Below are 17,055 nucleotides of genomic sequence, written 5' to 3'. Positions count from 1 at the left end.
ATTAATTACTAAGCAGATGTAAAATAAAATCAACTACCCCCAAAGTCAGTCAAGGGATAGACAAAGAGTACAGAATATGATACTTAATATATAAAGAATGGAGGAGGAAGAAAAAGGAGGAAAAAAAAAGAGGACCTTTAGATTGTGTTTGGAATAGCATACTAAGTGAGTTAAATTAGACTGTCAGATAGTAAGGAAGCTCCCCTTGAACCTGTGGTAACCACAAATCTAAAGCCAGCAATGGCAATAATACATAACTATCAATAATCACCTTAAATGTAAGTGGTCTGAATACACCAATCAAAAGACATAGAGTCACTGAATGGATAAAAAAACAAGACCCATCTATATGCTGCCTACAGGAGACTCACTTCAAACCCAAAGACATACACAGACTAAATTAAAAGTCAAGGGATGGAAAAAGATATTTCATGCAACTAACAGGGAAAAAAAGCAGGAGTTGCAGACTTGTATCAAACAAAATAGTCTTCAAAATAAAGAAAATAACAAGAGACAAAGAAGGACATGATATAATAATAAAGGGGTCAGTCCAATAAGAGGATATAACCATTATAAATATCTATGCACCCAACACAGGAGCACCTACATATGTGAAACAAATACTGACAGAATTAAAGGGGAAAATAGAATGCAATGCATTCATTTTAGGAGACTTCAACACACCACTCACTCCAAAGGACAGATAAACCAGACAGAAAATAAGGACACAGAGGCACTGAACAACACAGAACAGATGGACCTAACAGACATCTACAGAACATTCCACCCAAAAGCAGCAGGATACAGATTCTTCTCAAGTGCACATGGAACATTTTCAAGAGTAGATCATATACTAGGCCACAAAAAGAGTAAATTTAAAAAGATTGAAATTGTACCAACCACTTTCCCAGACCACAAAGGTATGAAACTAGAAACAAATTACGCAAAGAAAATGAAAAAGCCCACAAACACATGGAGGCTTAACAACATGCTCCTAAATAATCAATGGATCAATGACCAAATAAAAACAGAGATCAGGCAATATATGGAAGCAAATGACAACAATAATTCAACACTGCAAAATCTGGGGGACGCAGCGAAGGCTGTGCTAAGAAGCAAATATATCGCAATACAGGCCTACCTCAGGAAAGAAGAACAAACCCATATGAACAGTATAAAATCACAATTAACAAAACTAAAAAAAGAAGAACACATGAGGCCCAAAGTCAGAAGGAGGGGCATAATAAAGATTAAAGCAGAAAAATAAATAAAATCGAGACGAATAAAACAATAAAAAGAATCAATGAAAGCAGGAGCTGGTTCTTTGAGAAAATAAACAAAATAGATAATCCCCTAACCAGACTTATCAAGAAAGAGAGTCTACAAATATAAACAGAATCAGAAATGAGAAAGAAAAAAATCACTACAGATACCACAAAAATACAAAGAATTATTAGATAAAACTATGAAAAATTATATGCTAACAAACTGGATAACCTAGAAGAAATGGACAACTTTCTAGAAAAATACAACTGTCTAATGCTGACCCAGGAAGAAACAGAAAATCTGAACAGACCAATTTCTAGCAATGAAATTGAACTGGTAATCAAAAAACTACCTAAGAACAAAACCTTTGGACCAGATGGCTCCACCACTGAATTTTATCAAACATTTAGTGAAGATGTAATAACCATCCTCCTTAAAGTTTTCCAAAAAGTAGAAGAGGAGGGAATACTTCCAAACTCATTCTATGAGGAATCATCACTCTAATACCAAAACAAGGCAAAGAGACCACAAAAAAAGAAAATTACAGACCAATATCCCTGATGAATACAGATGCAAAAATACTCAACAAAGTATTAGCAAACCGAAGAACACATCAAGAAGATCATCCGTCATGATCAAGAAGGATTAATTCCAGGATGATCATCTGCATAGATGCTGAAAAAGTAGTCGACAAAATTCAACATCCATTCATGACAAAAACTCTCCACAAAATGGGTATAGAGGGCAAGTACTCCAACATAATAAAGGGACAAGCCTTTATTATAAATAAAGACAAACCCACAATCAACATCATACTTAACAGCAAGAAGCTGAAAGCTTTTCCTTTAAGATTGGGAACAAGACACGGATGCCCACTCTCTCCACTTTTATTCAACATAGTTTTGGAGGTCCTCGCCATGGCAATCAGAAAACACAAGCTTCAAGATTGGTAAAGAATAAGTTAAAACTGCCACTGTTTGCAAATGACAAGACATTGTACATAAAAAACCCTAAAGAATCCACTACAAAACTACTAGATCTAATATCTGAATTCAACAAAGTTTCAGGATACAAAATTAATACACACAAATCTGTTGCATTCCTATACACTAACGATGAACTAACAGAAAGAGAAATCAGGAAAACAATTCCATTCACAATTGCATCAAAAATAATAAAATATCTAGGAATGAACCTAACCAAGAATGTGAAAGACCTATACCCTGAAAACTACAAGACACTCATGAGAGAAATTAAAGAAAATACCAATAAATGCAATAAATGGAAATAAAATTCCATGCTCATGGATAGGAAGAATTAATATTGTTAAAATGGCCATCCTGCCTGAAGCCATCTACAGATTCAATGCAATCCCTATCAAAATACCAACAGCATTCTTCTAACAAACGAGAGCAAATAGTTCTAAAATTCACATGGAACCACAAAAGACCCTGAATAGCCAAAGCAATCCTGAGAAGGAAGAATAAAGCAGGGGGGGATTATGCTCCCCGACTTCAAGCTCTACTACAAAGCCACAGAAATCAAGACAATTTGGTATTGGCACAAGAACAGACCCATAGACCAATGGAACAAACTAGAGAACCCAGGCATAAACCCCAGAATATATGTTCAGTATATGATAAAGGAGCCATGGACATACAATGGGGAAATGACAGTCTCTTCAACAACTGGTGTTGGCAAACTAGACAGCTACATGCAAGAGAATGAATCTGGATTATTGTCTAACCCCATAAACAAAAGCAAATTCAAATGGATCAAACAAGTGAATGTAAGTCATGAAAATATAAAACTGTTAGAAGAAAACATAGGCAAAAATCTCTTGAATATAAACATGAGCAACTTTTTCCTGAATGTATCTCCTCAGGCAAGGGAAACAAAAGCAAAAATGAACATATGGGACTACATCAAGCTAAAAAGCTTCTGTACAGCAAAGGACACCATCATCAGAACAAAAACGCACCCTACAGTATGGGAGAATATATTTGTAAATGACATATCTGACAAGGGGTTAACATCCAAAATATATAAAGGATTCACATGCCTCAACACTCAAAAAGCAAATAACCCAAATTAAAAATGGGCAGAGGATATGAACAGACAATTCTCCAAAGAAAAAATTCAGATAGCCAATAGGCACATGAAGAGATGCTCCACATTGCTAATTATCAGGGAAATGCAAATTAAAACCACAATGAGATATCACCTCACACCACTTAGGATGGCCAACATAGAAAAGACTAGGAACAACAAATGCTAGCAAGGATGAGGGAAAAGGGGAACCCTCCTACACTGATGGTGGGAATGTAAACTAGTTCAACCACTGTGGAAAGCAATATGGAAGTTCCTCAAAAAACTAAAAATAGAAATACCATTTGACCCAGGATTTCCACTCCTAGGTATTTACCCAAAGAAAAGAAGTTCTCAGATTCAAAAAGACATATGCACCCCTATGTTTATTGTAGCACTATTTACAATAGCCAAGATATGAAAGCAACCTAAGTGTCCATCAGTAGATGAATGGATAAAGAAGACGTGGTACATATACACAATGGAATATTATTCAGCCATAAGAAAGAAACAAATCCTACCATTTGCAATATGGATGGAGCTAGAGGGTATTATGCTCAATGAAATAAGTCAGGTAGAGAAAGACAAATACCAAATGATTTTCCTCATTTGTGGAGTATAACAATGAAGCAAAACTGAAGGAACAAATGGCAGCAGACTCACAAACTCCAAGAAGGCACTAGCAGTTACCAAAGGGAAGGAATGGGGGAGGGCAGGTGGGAGAAGGGGATTGAGGGATATTATGATTGGTACATGTGGTGTCAGGGGGATCATGGGGAAGACAGTGTAGCACAAATTAGACAAGTAGTGAATCTGTGTCATCTCACTACACTGATGGACAGTGACTCCAATGGGGTATGGGGGGTACTTGATAATATGGGTGAATGTAGTAATCATATTGTTTTTCATGTGAAAGCTTCATAAGAGTATATATCAATGATACCTTAATAAAAAAAAATCAATCCATTAAAGAAGCCAGAAATTTAACATGTGGATAGACGAATCCGGGGCTGTCAGCACTGATTATCTTTGCATTCTTTCCACTAGTTGCCACAAACACATGGCATCAAAATTTCTTTTGTAATAAATACAAAAGCTTAGAATAACACTCTGAAATTCAAAATTACGTATCTATCACAAAGTTAAATCGTTCACTTTGTTAAAAATAATTGGGACATATTTATTATTTAATTAGTAAATGTAATTTTTAAATGTTGATTTTAAATTCAGCTGTAACAGGCTAAGAGATTTAGCTTTGTAAGCTACATGATCAACAACTCAGCAGTCAAGAACTCTGATATACACTGAAAACTGAAGTGCAGTTTCATGGTAAAAGCCATCTAATATAGGGATTTTATTTCTTTGGGTACCCTAAAAGCACTGTGATATATAAGATCAAGGTGAAAAAAAAATTTTAACCTTTAAGCTAAATTATGTCTCCTTGCTCTGTGGTCATACAGCATCCCAACCTGCTCAGATAACTCAATAATCTCACTGAAATTATTTAATGTCTGCCTTTTCTCCTAGATTGGAAACTCTATGAAGGTTACAGAAAGGACAATGGCAACTGTTTGTCTTCTATGTAGCTTTATGGTGATGGAGGCGAAATAAGTAATCAGTACATCTAGACACAAATATAATCAAGCAAAATTGCCTGGATGCTCTGTACAAATAACAAGCCAATCACAGATGAATTTGATTTCTGCTGCAGGACCAATCAGATTTGATAGATTATATATTTATATCAGAAGAGTCAAAGTTGAGTAGGGAAAGAATAATGTAAGCAATAGAGAGGAGAAAACTGTGAAGCATTCTGCTTCTCAGCTGCTCATAATTAGAAATAGTTAATCATTACAAATGTTAAACCATTAAATGTTAACCATTAAAGAAACTCTCTCGCTTGCCCTACAACTAGACCTAAAAAAATAAATAAACAAAAACCACCAAAAGACTGTTCTACAATTTAACTTCAGCAAAAAGCAAAATGAGGAATGCTAGTGAATCAAATGGTGATCCGTGGAGACCAGGGGAGGCTAGAACTATTTCTTAGTGTTAATCTATGTTCTTAGGAGGTAGCTCAGAGCAGTCCTCCCCAACTCCCAGTCTCCAAGGGGAAGGGAGGGGTGACAAATTTAGAAAGACAAACTGGTTCAGGCCCTTCCAAAGGATGCTGAATTTGTCCATCAATTCTAAACTCATACAGAGCACAGAATTGGATATTCTTTCTGCTTTTCAGAGAAATATCTCCCCAAAGAAAGGCAAATACTAAGTAGAAATGAGTCAACTACCTCAAGCTTAAATCTCCTGTAATCCACTCTCCACAGTACAGCCAAAGTACCTTCCACAGTGCAATTCTTGACCCTATCACTCTTACTTCAAACTTTTGCTTTTGATCACCTGCAATATAAAAAAAAAACCAAGGTCTTTAGAATAGAATTTAGCCTTGCCTTCCTCTCAACAGTCTTCCTATTTCACAATTTTTTTAAAGAGTTAAAACACTACATCAAAGGAAACAAAATATTATCGAATACTTCCCAAATGAAAAGGACTTTGGAAGACACTGGATAATACAAGTGTGAACAAACTTTTTTTCTCTTCATTTCACCTTCAGTTAAGTCTCTTAGTTCTGTTCCCTTGGCAATCTGATAGAAGTATGTATGTTGACTGTTACTAGGCAACGTTACTTATAGTAAGAATGATTATTAGCAAATTTGCATCTCAGAAGAACTATAAATGAACTATAAATTCCTCATTAGGAAGCCATAGCTTTGACTTCGCTAAGGTGATGACTCTTGTAATTGGCATAGCCCTTGGAGGGTCCTGGAAGCTAAGCGTGTGGAGTTGTGTTAAGAGCTACTCTCTCCTGTGGGATATAAGATTTTTTAAGCCGAGGCAGCTCCTGCATCTACCTGGTGTGAGGTTGATCTCCTTCACCTGAGCTTTCCCTTGGAATGCTGTCTCCCAGATGGCTATGTGAACTGCTTACATGAACTGCTGGGAGGGATCACAAGCACTGAGGAGAACATTTGATGTTGCCCTGCTGGTGGGCTGTGATTCCTCTGATATTCTTCTGATTAAACAAGCCTACGGTAGTTTCCTGAGTCTTAATGTTTAGTTGAACCTAAGAAGGCCCGTTCATTTGCACAGCAATGAGAGTATAAGAATGTCTTAGAATGCCATTACAGATGGTCTACAATCTGTACCCAAGATGGTACCTAAGCCTCTTCCCCCTTTTGTTTGCTCTTTTAACCTAACATACATCCCTGACAATCCAAATATACAGCTTTTACTGACCTTCCTCTGTTGTTCTTTTGCTGGGGACCCCCTTTCCCATGTAACATGTACTATACCTCCCTATAATTCCTTCTCTCAGCCATCTGCTGAGGTGAAGCTATGGGTATTTTTCAACCAGAAAGAAAGGAGAAACTGCATGGTTAAAGAATTCAAGGGAACTTTGCTAAGAGGAGATAAGTATATATAGCTTACAGAAACAGTATGCAAATTTATTGAGAATAAAATTAGGTTAAGTGGGTGCAGAGATATGGCAATAGCATGTTAAAGTGTCAAATGTCCAGACAGACTGTCTAGACCAATTTGGCTGGTAGAAAAGAGCAAAGCAAGACAGTATATTAAAGGAGATTTATATATATATAAAATAGACATAAGAAGGAGCAAAGCTCCTTTTTTCTTGCATTATTAGCTGTGGGGAGAAGCCAGGGAACCCTGTATCCGCACCAAAAGAAAGTGATTTGTAAGAGACAATTCAGGTATTATTAGCACCTTGGGAGAAGGTGAAGGAATGGATGACATGGTTACAATGGAGATGGCATTTACCAGTGTTTGGGGAGGGGATATTGTTGCTACTAGCAAGCTCTGATTCTACCTTCTTATCCTGATCATCTTAATCTAGATTGTCCCAGTAGAATTTGCAAGTTGATGTTAACTGAGTAGAATTTCAACTGGCATCCCAGATTTCTTTAATACCAAACTATTAGAAAACTGCTTCCTTCTCTATTACAAAGTTGCCAATTACCCTAACTTGTTATGCTTTAAGGCCAACTCTTATTATTTTTGAACTCTTATTGATTCTAAATTTAAGATGTGGCACTTAGAAAATATTTAGTTCTTCAGGAGCTGCAAAGGGCTCTAGTTAGTTTCAAGTGTGACAACCCTTACATTAAAACATTTAACAGGGAAATAGAGTAAACCAGTGTATGTGAGAAAAAAGGGAAAAAGAATGAAGTATATATGCAGAGAGAAAGAGAGGCAAGAAATCATACACATAGACCTGGAAAGGGATAGCAGCCCCAACTCCTAACTTTCTGTTACTGATGCCAGTTGCTTCTAGACTCAGGGGCACTTCTTGCCCTCGGTCTCTGTGATATAAAGCTTTACTCCTTTCAAACAAAACACTCTTTTTGCTTAAACTAGTTTAAAGTAATTTGTCACAAAAAAAATCCCTAAGATCGAAAAGGTGATTAGGGGCAAAGTATAAAACAGTGTATACATACTCAATCAGGTTTTATTTGCTTATTTATTTATCTACCTATCTACTTACTTATTTAGGATTTTGGCAAAACCATGTTTATTGGTTAGTTATTAAACCTATCTGCAGGTTCATAATCAGGTTTTACCATACTGAAGAGCCTGCTAATGTTGTTTAGAGAAAGGGAAAGAAAGAGAACTCAATTATAGCTATTTTCTGTTGGGGTTGTAAACTTTCAATGCATCTTTTTATTCTCACAGGATTTAACACAGAACCTTATATGCATCATACTTAACAAATGTTTATTGAATGGACATATAATTCAAAAATAATGAAATCCACTTGGTCAAAAAAGTATATCTAATTGTAGAGTTTTCAAAAGCATTTCATTTCCAATTAATAAAAGATGTTTATCATTCATTAGCATAATTCTGATTAAACACACATACATACACAAAGAAATGCAGTTTTCTATTTTCTAAATAGAACACTGAAAAACATAATTTGAATTTGACTTATTCATATTTTGTGTTACATTATGGGATTATAAAGCTTGCTTAGCACAGACATTAAGACTGTCCAAAGCTTATTCCAGTTCTCCTCCTTCTGGGCACAAGATAGAATTGCATTGCCCTACTTCCTGGAAATTGGGTGTAGTCATATAACTTGTTTTGGCCAATGAAGTAGAGAAAGGTGGAAACCTTTAAGAGCCAGTATGCAATTCATCACATCCTCTTCCCTTTCCTAACAATTGTGGAAGCGTTCCCTCCGACAACGTGGGGCTCCAAATAACTTCCTGGAACAGCTCTCCTGCTGACCCTAACTGGACACATAGTGTGACTAGAACCAACCAAACCTTTGTTGTTTTTGTTTTAAACCATGAGAACATTAGGGTCTTTTGTTACCACAGCACAATATATCCTACCTAATATACTCAGCAGACTCCTCTCTTATAAATGGAGTGGAAACAATACCTCTGGCCCTCAATTTGTCTTCAAAATGGTTACATTTTGTATAGCACTGCATCATATGTAGAATACTTTCTTATGGAGGTGTTCTAGTTATCCAAACTCTCAAAACACAAACATAGGAACTGAAAGGAGCTAGATACATTTTTGGACCAAACCCTCATTCTCTCAACTCTTACTACTTGATATCTGAAACTCTGAAAACAAACACATTTGGATAAAATAATACTCCTTGCCCTCCAAACTCTTGCTATCTGCACTCAGGAATAGAAAAAAAAAAAAACCTGACAGTAAGGATTCTTGATAATTATTTCATTCATGCCTTAAAGCTGTTTTTCTAATACCCAGTACCTACTAGATCCTCAACATCTATTGAATGAACTGTGTGCTGTCACCATTTAAATCTTAACAAATAAAGAAACAGATTCAGGGAGGTTCATAAATTTGCTGGAAACAAACTGGCACATTTGTGGCACAATCCCAGACTTGCTAGCTTCAAATCCCTTGCTCTTTCCCCTATGAAGCACACTTTTTACGGTCTCCTACAGCTACAGAATTCTAAAATTTGATAGTAACAATATTATCAATAGCGTGCCTGATAAAAAGAACATGCTATTCACATATTTACACACAATAATTAAAGTCATTCTTTAAGGAATTCCACCTTAGTCTAACTCAAGATAGAGTACTTGGAAGCATCGAACAGGAAAATGTCCTAGAGAGCATGTGGTCCAACAGGTACCTGCAGAACAATGAAGAACTATGAAAGAATTCAGGGGGAAAGACTTTTTCCTCTGATACCTACAGTTTTATAGTACAATTTGACTTTTTTCTTCACTTTGGTTCTTGCCAAATTGGCTCTCCTCAAACTCTTTATCAAACCTTATTTGTAAGAAATACTCATGAAGAATTGCCTGAAGGATAGGCAATCCATTCATTTCTAAGGTTCAGTGGTTCTCAGTTTATGTTCCATACTCAAACAAACTTGGAAAGGGTCACAAAATATATCCCCCTTTAAAAGAGTAAACTTGAACATCAGCCAAGAAATTGAGTAAAAAAAAAAAAAAAAACCACTGGAATTTGTCTAACCCAGCTATCAAACTTTTTCGAGCTTAGAATCTTATTTCAAGAACTAAATCACTGATTTCTCATTCCTTATAACACAGTTTGAGAAATACTGTTCTAAGTATTTAAATGTTATGAGTGCATCAAATTAAGCCTTCATAGTTGTTTTATTATTGCCCTATATTGAAGAACACTGTTCTCCAAATTCATCATTTTCTGTTGGGATATTTCAAAGATGCTGCCGAATGCATTACACAATCTTTTATTAAGGACTGTGAGAAAATGTTCCTCTCAGGCCTCATTACAACAAAATGCCCTGCTTAAGCAGAACTGGTTCTTTTCTACCTCAGAATTAGAAACACACTGAAACTTAACTTTGTTCCTCTCTCCCTCCCTCTTTTTTCCTGGCTGCTAGGGAAGCCCAGAGTCAAAACTGGGACTCATCTCCAGGTGCAGGATCTTACAGTATGTACTTGGATTTATCTTTTCTCTTGATTTTGTATTCTTTTTCCTGCGCTGTCTGAATTTTCTCATTGTTTTGTTTTACCCTATCGTACTATATGGACACTAAGTTGTTTCAAATCATTTTTGGAACTATATAGTGTGTACGTTAAATCCTATCTTTTTAAAATTTTATTCTCCAAACCTGCCCAATTACCCAAAAATCAGTGTATTCACCTTTGTGTAAAAGTATTCACATAGTTACAACATGCCAATGGACCACACAAATTTACAATATAGTCAAATCTGCAAATGCTTAAAACCAGGAAAAAAGTCAATTTTTTTCAGTTGTCTACTAACCAAAAAGATTTACCAAACTGTTTTCTAAACGGAAGAGTAATATTACCATTTATTGGGTACCAGTAACTGCTAGGCACTTTTACTTCATATACAAGAGTTTCACTTTCTTTTAAAGAGAGAAGCAAGGGCATGTGTGTATACATAATCTCTGAAAGTATGCATGAGAAACTGGTTATGTTGGTTGGCTGGGAGTACAGGAGTGGGTGGGGAGAGAGACTTTGTACCCCTTCTGTATCTTCTGAATTTGGTGAATGCATCAGCTATTCAAAAATATTTTTAAAAAATCAAAATGGAACGATAATAAAGATGGCAGGAAGCTTTACTCTTTGATACAGCAAACTTTCTTCGTGAGCTTTCGATCCCAGAGCACGCAGTGAAATAGCCAAATCAAAATTTCAACCAGGCTCGCCAGTTTTTGTTGATAAAAAGTCCCTTTCTGATCTTCCACACTCGGAGGAAGAGGCAATTACTTAGAATGAAAACTTAGATTATGACAGCCTGCCAGCAATAATGAAAAAAAAAATCCGAAATGGTTTCCACTGTGTTTTATCAGTATAACAGCACCGGGAAGAAGCAATGGTTCTGGACAGTGGTCCACCCCGCGTCCACAACTTTGCCCAACTCGAGGGCGGCCCGGACGCCGCTCCCGGGCTCGCGGCTGCAGGGCGGGGAGGCCGGGTCGGGTTCCAGCCCTGGAGCGGTCGGGGAGGTCCCGGCGGAACCAAGCCTCCGGGAGGGACGTGCGGAGGCGCCTTCCCCGCGGGACCGGTCGCCGCGGCCCGGCGGTGGGTGGCGCGGGGGGCCGGGAGCCAGGAGCGGGCCTCGCTGCGCCGCCGGCCGCCGCGGCTCCCTCCCCGACGCCGGGGAGGAAGTCGTACTTACCGCGTTGGGCTCCGGCGGCGGCCAGGGGTCTCAGCGGGGCGGGACGGCCAGGCGCGGGGAGGGGAGGAGGCGGGGGGCGGGGGGCAGCGGGCCGCGGAGAGAGATGCTCGGCCCCGCCGGCGCCCCCAGCCCCTTCCCGGCAGCCTCACCCCCGCAGCCGGCCGGCCCGGGGCGGACCACTTCCCCCTCAGTCAGGCGGCGCCGAGCCGGGCGCGGGCGACGGAGACGAACTCGGCGGGTTGCTCCTGATGGGGTGCCGCTCCTGACGGGGTGCCGCTCCTGACGGAGTGCCGGACAGGCGGACGGGTGGCGGTTGGACCCGGCTCGTCCGTTACCCCTGGCGCTGCGCGAGCAGCTCTCCGCCCCGCCCACTCCAGCCAGGCCCCGCCCCCTCCTCGCGGGCTGCGCGTCCGCGAGAAACCCCCTCGGCCGCGGGGTTGGCGGTTTCTCCTCCACGCAGCGCGGCGCGCGCCGACGGCGGGGCCTGGGAGATGGGGAGGCAGAGGAGAGTGGAGGGCGAGGGCTGAGGAGAGGGGAGCTCTGGGCGGGGCAGGATGGGCGGGGCTCGGGGAGAGGGCGGGGCGCGGCGGCCGACAAGGATTGCGGTTGTTCCCCGCCCCTTGAAGCTGGGACAAGGGAATTCCTACGGGTGGAAGTTTAGGAAGAGGCCCCTCACCAGGGATGGAAGTCGATCGGAGAGAAGGCCTGTGGTTTTTGATTCCTTGGAGAACAGGACAATATTGTCCTAGAGCTTTGGGGGAACTCACCAAGAGTTGCCTCTCTTCTCCATCCCCTGCGACCCTTTCCCGTTCAAAAGTTTGGTAATTATTGTGTCCCGAGGCGGGTTTGTGCCATAGTAATTATGATCCTCAACTCTGTGACCATATCATTGTTTTCCAATGGTGGGATAATAGGACTTCAACAGAAGTAGGTGCCTTTTTCATTCTTGTAGCCAACTCCAACTATATGTTAGGTGCTGAGAATAACAATTTATTCAGCGCCTACACGCCAAACAAATCTAAGCGTTTAACATATGTTAACTCATAATCAGTTTGAGAAAAACAGCTATGGTCCCTGTCCCCATGGAGCTCATGGTGGATATGGAGGAAAGGGGTTTCCTTAGTTTGTCTCAGAGTGATGTGTAAATGAAATGTCCACCTGCTTTTGGTCTTCTTAGGTTATTTGCAGATTCTGTGTTTGCTACTCTGAGCTAGCTGTATACTGTCCGTGTGGGTTGAATATGGTCATTTCCCTTGCAATGCTTTTGCTAGATCTTCACTATGTCTTCACAATGAAAATCCAGTGCAAGCAGGTGGTCCAGGAGACTGATGGATCAAATCACTAACTGAATTAACAGCCGAATTATGGCAGCAGCCTGGGGTGGCTTGAAGATCTACTTAGGGATATATTTTGTATACTCCCACTTGGGGAAGTGGTTAAGAAAAAGCAACATAATGTGAAACAGTGAAGCATTGACATAGACTGCTAGTGCCAAGGGAAGCAGATGGGCAGATCAAAAACTGTTACAATCAGGAAGGAGATACATCACAAAATCTACCATTGAGGGCTCCATCCACAAAGCACTGGATACATTTTTATCAGAGCCAGTGGAAGAGGCTCTTCCCAACCCCTCGGAATCTATCACATCTACACTATAGCATTATCTTTAAATACAAAAGACAGTTGTGTAAACACATAGCCTGAGTCTTTGGAATTTGGTATTTTTCAGCTCTCGTTTGCTTTTCTGGTGTTAACATTTGTGCATATTAACAGCAACTGACTTTCTTCTCAGTCCCCCTCCATCATTTGCTGTTCAATTTTGGAGTTTTAATTCAGTCTTTTGAGTTTAGAGTGAGAAAGACTATAAAGCACTGCAATCAAATCAGATCACAATTTCAGTAAAGAAATGAATTCTAATTTAGGAAATTGGCAATCCCATACACCCTCTCCTTTTTTTTCCATGTTAAATGTATTGTTCTGTCCTGAAATCTGTTCTCATTGATTTACTACTCTGTATTTTCCACTTCCTTGCTCCACCACCCCAATAAAAGCAAACCCAATAAAACATCCCTCCTGATCTGACACCCTGATGCTGCTGCCTTAGCACCTACTTTGCTTCTCAGGTTGATTCCCTTTCTGCCAACAAGCCAAAAACTCGTAGTGAAACCTTTGCGTGTCCCTCTGCCTGGAAGGCTCTTAGCTATTCACATGATTGTCCCCTTTTATCTTCATGCCGTTTTTTTTCTATCTTATGCAAACTGCACCCCCTTCCATCTCATTTCTCAGCACTTGGCACCACCTGACATATATCTGTCTCTCTGCTCCCACTAGAAATGTAAACTCCACAAAAGGAGAAACTTGTCTGCTCAGTTCAGTTATACCACCAGTGTCTATTACTTACTGTGCCTGTCACAAAGTTGATACTCAACAAATATTTTTGAATGAATGAATGACTTCACATAGGAAAGACAGTATTCCTTTTTGTAATGCCAAAAGGCTTCCATGCAATTTATCTTATAACAAAGTCAAGAGACTTAGACAAATTAATAAGGTCTGAAGTACAGCCCAATTTTACCCTATTCAAAATTAGAATTTGAAGTTGTTGTTTTAATCTCTTATTTCGCCATATACCAAGCAACAGGATTTGAAGAGGCTTTCACAGCTATGAATTAATGCTGAGATCTTACAACTTGGCCCATAAATGGATCCACGGAATCAGAGAGTGATGATGGATCTAGAAATGCTGTCTAAGACTTAATATTTTTCCCTGAGATGAAGCAATATCACAGTGATCATAAGTGGAATAACTGAACCTGAAATTTGATTACTGATAACTTCATAGATTGTGCTAATATTCCTTTGTCAGTGCTCAAATAATTTTCATTAATCATAATCATGATGGTGAGGTTAACAATTAATGTTTTAGTCTGGTTAAAGTGAATCCTGATAGACAGCAAACAGAACTTAATTCTAATGTGTAGATGTTCTTAATAAAGAAATGTTTTTCTTTTCTGCTCTGACTTTTCGTCTTCTGCTATGATTACCAGTTTGTGTGGGTGGGGAGGTTTAAAGGCTTGAATATCATTATATACTGTATCTGTGTCCAAAATCTGGATCCCAGGAATGGAATGTCTTTTAGAGGATTCAGGGTTTCTTTTAACAATACTGCTGCTATCCATGTTTCGATGTGAAAGAAAATCTATTAAAATATAGAGCTTTAAAAGGTATGAGCAGATCATACATACTCCTGGAAGGAGACTCTCCAGACTGAGAGACACAAGTGGCCAAGTAAGCCCAACTCAAAATTTGTCCCCTTGAAGTTCACCTCAGATTCTTTCCAGTTTCTCTTGGTTCCCCAGGTAATTCAGTCTCCTTTAACTTGGTTCAAATAATACCCCCTCCCTGCAAAAGTTTCCTTGACTTCCTTTATTACAACCAAACCAATCTAGGATTTTCAAAATGAACTTTCTATAGTTTAAAGGAAAATAAAAATGAAATTATTATGGGAATAAAAGCAACACACATGGCTCCATTCATTTGTTCAGCTATGGTTCCACAGTTTCCGTTCTTCAGGAACAAACTTCCATCTCCAAAGGGCAGGTATAAATCTACAGCCAATCTGCCTTGTTGCCTTGCCTCTTGGCTCCCTGTCTTTCTTCAGATGAAACGGTCATATTTTTGTGTTTCATATGGGAGCCATCAAGCTTGTCCCAATCACAGTCAAAGTTAAAGCCTCACTTGTATTTACTCCTGTTTCATTTTTACCTCTGGTCAGAGGGATATAACATAGTCCCAGTCCAATCACAAAACTTGGGGACTGACACTATGTATGAGCTCCTTCTTCAGGTGGGACTCTCTTTACACACGGAAGAAAGGTGATTACAGCCCACTGTGAAGCCATTCCTTTCAGTCCCCAGAACGGCCCCACACAGTACTGGGGACATGGGAAGGAATGTGCATTGTCTCATGCACATATTTCCATCCACCCCTTCAGAAGTAGACTTCCTACAATCAGGCCCCTTGCTATGACTGGAAAAAAAAAAAGTTTTTATAGAACAACTTTAAACACTTACTGCCAGTCTCTCTAACCTTTCTAAAACACAAACCTAACTCTGTTTAATCTCCCAGGACCCTGCTTACCGCGCTTTAGTGACTCCCTATTGCCTTCAGGGCAAAGTTAAACATCTCAGCTGGTTGTAAGATCCTTCATAATCTAACCTTTTCTACCTCTCCAGGCCTGTGCCCATTTGGAATGATTTGCAGTGTCCAGAATATATAATTTCTCCCACAATTGTATCTTTAAATACATTTCCTCCATCTGGAATGCCTGCCTTTCCACACCCCATTTGCCTAAGTTTCTCAAGACTCAACTCAAGGGTCATCTCCTCTGGCAATCTTTATTTTGAACTCTCATGTTCCTCCACTGATTTCCCATAATACTATAGGGGAGAAATAAATAATTTTCCTTCCAAGGCTTCTGGCTGAGACACCACTCCTCCCCCCATAATAAAAGACAGATTAATACAAGAAAAACAAACAGGAGTACAACAACATGCACCTCCTATATGCATGGAAGATACCCAGGAAAACAGAGTAACTCTCCAAAATGGCTCAAGACACTACCTTAAATACCGTCTCCAGCTAAAGCCAAAAGATTCTGGGGGTGAGGAGAGCCTGTTATGAGAGGTTACCAGGCAAAGCTCAGGTTGTTGTGCAGAGTTAAGTCAGTTCCCTTCTCCACTGATGAGTTTCTGAAGATGTAGTAATCCTCCTCTACCTGGAACAGAGAGGGAGAGACACCATTAAAAATGGAGATATTTCCTTATAAACATAAATACCTCTTACAAAAGGGCAACTTCTACTTGTTTTCAGAGCTTTTCCTGTGTCTACTGTTTCTTGAAAATAATCAGCCTAAATATGCCGAAGAAGAATATTTTGGGGTGGTCTCATTTGCTCCCCTTCAGTAACCTGTGTGCTCTTTACTGTAGCAGTGACTTGATGTACAGACATTGCCTAACTTGTCTGTCTCTCTCACAAGCTGACAGATCTTTGGTAGGAGGCACTCAGAAATCTTTGTTGAATGAATGAATGAATGAAGTACTTGTATTTATTTCTATACTTTAAGAAAAATTCTCCAAGCATCTTAATATGTTTTACTTTTTAAAAGTAACAGTTGTGAGGGAGGAGCCAAGATGGTGGCGTGAGTAGGGCAGTGGAAATCTCCTCCCAAAACCATATATATTTTCGAAAATACAACAAATACAACTATTCCTAAAAGAGAGACCAGAAAATACAGTATAATAGTCAGGCTACATCTACATCTGCGAGAACTCAGCACCTCACAAAAGGGGGTAAGATACAAGCCACGGCCTGGTGGGACCGGAGTGCTCCCCTGACCCCAGCCCACGGGCGGGAAGGGAGGAGTCAGAGTAGAGAGGGAGTGGGAGCCCAGGACTGCTAAATACCCAGCCCTAGTCATCAACACTGGGAGTGCAGACA

General features: G+C 39.7%; 1 protein-coding gene across 2 annotated transcripts in view; it reads right to left on the bottom strand.

The window, feature by feature from the left end:
- The window catches only part of KLHL5 (kelch like family member 5), a 107,093-nt gene extending 95,047 nt beyond the window's left edge, over positions 1-12,046 (bottom strand). For both annotated transcript variants that reach the window (XM_036908486.2, XM_036908489.2), the window contains exons 1-2: positions 11,853-12,046; positions 11,557-11,818 (exon numbers count right to left, since the gene is read on the bottom strand). The gene's annotated coding sequence lies outside the window, so the exon portion shown is untranslated. The remainder of the gene's footprint in view (positions 1-11,556; positions 11,819-11,852) is intronic.
- Between the last annotated feature and the right edge of the window lie 5,009 nt (positions 12,047-17,055).

Source organism: Manis pentadactyla, chromosome 5 (genome assembly GCF_030020395.1).
Source record: "Manis pentadactyla isolate mManPen7 chromosome 5, mManPen7.hap1, whole genome shotgun sequence".
Classification (NCBI taxonomy): Eukaryota; Metazoa; Chordata; class Mammalia; order Pholidota; family Manidae; genus Manis; species Manis pentadactyla.
Note: the sequence above shows the minus strand (reverse complement) of the source record. Positions and strands in the feature narration are given on the sequence as shown.